This window comes from Anneissia japonica, unplaced genomic scaffold, assembly GCF_011630105.1.
Source record: "Anneissia japonica isolate Jap-2015-1 unplaced genomic scaffold, ASM1163010v1 scaffold287840_len1291095_cov163, whole genome shotgun sequence".
NCBI lineage: Eukaryota > Metazoa > Echinodermata > Crinoidea > Comatulida > Comatulidae > Anneissia > Anneissia japonica.
The window spans coordinates 259,391-261,301 of record NW_022728493.1 but is presented as its reverse complement, the minus strand read 5'-3'; positions in this window follow the sequence as shown (position 1 = coordinate 261,301).

Sequence of the window (1,911 nt, the reverse complement as noted above, 5' to 3'; positions counted from 1 at the left end):
TGGTTGGTTGATTGATTGATTGATTGATTGATTGATTGGTTGATCGATTGACTGAGCTTTCCCTATTTTAGACAGAAAGCATATAATTATATATATATATATATATATTATATATAAACATAACTTAAAAACTAGCAACTAAAATGATAATTGATAATTAATAAAGTGACCTTCTTTTGCATTATCTATAATAATGATGATAATTTGACCCAATTTTTGCTTTTTGAGGAACACTCTGATAGCAGTGCAGTGGGCAACTCAGCAGGGTTATCCCCACTAGAAACAGGGGTGCGCCAGAGGAGTGGGAGCAGAAAATCCAAATTTGTCGGGGAGAAAAACTGTAGGCCTACTTTCTACATAGGCTGTAGACTCCGAAATCGATTAAATAAGCCTTTGGATGGTCATATATTTTAGGGGGCCCCCACACTATCGAGAGATGTTTGAGCGACCCCCAACCACGCCCCCCCCCCTTTTTTTACACATAAACTAGAGGGCCGTGAATTTATAACAAACGTTCATCCCTTTTTAAGTTGGACCCCAGGGTTCCCCTACACCTACAAAACTAAACAGGGGTACCGGGTGGGGGCGGTTCCAGCAAGGACTGTACATTACTGCCAGTGGCCGGTCTTGCACCTTAAATGGTGGTGATGGTTTTTCACTTTCTTGGCGATCTTGATTAGTTTTAGGTTATTTCGTGTTTTAGTTTTTTGGGGTTTTTTTCTATTTTTTTTGTTTATGTGAAGCGCATAGAAGCTCCGGCATTATGCGCTATATAAATATAACATTATTATTATTTACCACTACCGTAGTGCATGTCGCATGAATTAAGGATGGGTTAAGGATGTGTTCTAAAAAACTTAGGGTCGTGAGTGCGAATCGCGTATTTAGCAAGTTTGAATCACGTATCAATTATTTATTTTCTTCATTTTTCAAACAGCTCTCATCCATGTTCATTAAAAACAAAAATTATTAAAAGAAAATTATGAAAAGATAATTAACACCGAGGCGCGATTCGAACTCGCGACCTTCGGTTAAGGATGTGTTCTAAAAAACTTAAAGTCGTGAGTTCTAAACGCGTCTTAGTATTCACACTCATTTTTTTTTTCAATTTTAAGTACTATTTCAACTTTGTACAAATGATTTATTGTACAAAGACCTTAAGTGCCCCAGTAGTGGTATGGCAATAATGTACAGTAATTTTTAAATTTAAATTAGAACGTTCATTTGTAAAAGAAAACAAAAACGTTTGGATTAACTTATATGTTGGTGGCGCTCTCCGGGATGAGGGAAAATAAAAATAAGGTCTGGGTTCCAGACCTAATTAGTCTGGGTTCTTCCAGACCTAATTTTGGGTTACTCACTCTTTATCGTACTTCGTGCGCGCCATACCTAATTCATTTGGCGTCCCATATTCGACTCGTTGGTGGCGCTGTCCAGAATGAGAAAAATAATTAAAAAAATAAAAGATTTGTGTCACTGTTGTGGTGTGGCAAGCAAGTTTATATCGCTCAAATCAAACGTGCGCGACGAGGGTGAATCGTTGGTAGTAGTCATGTTGTATTTACAAGCTGCGGAGATAATAGAAACAGCAAAGACGCAAAAGAAGAGTGTAAAGTCATTAATATACGCTTGTCAATCACAGGTATTTCTCAGTGTTATTATTTAAACGAATGCTCTTTTTTCCTATATAGGCCTAGGCCTAGTTCCTCTCTGGCCTACCTAGGCCTAGAACCTAGAGTAGAGGCAGAGGCCCGAGGGGCCTAGATAGGCATGATGCTAACTGTAGCCTAGTGTAGGCAGGCCTAGACCTAGCCTGCTACTAGTAGTACTAGGCCTACCTTGTCTTTAGGCACAATTAACTAAGCTAATCGAGTGGTGTGAACTTGTGCGTAGTACCCAGCGTCAGTATTT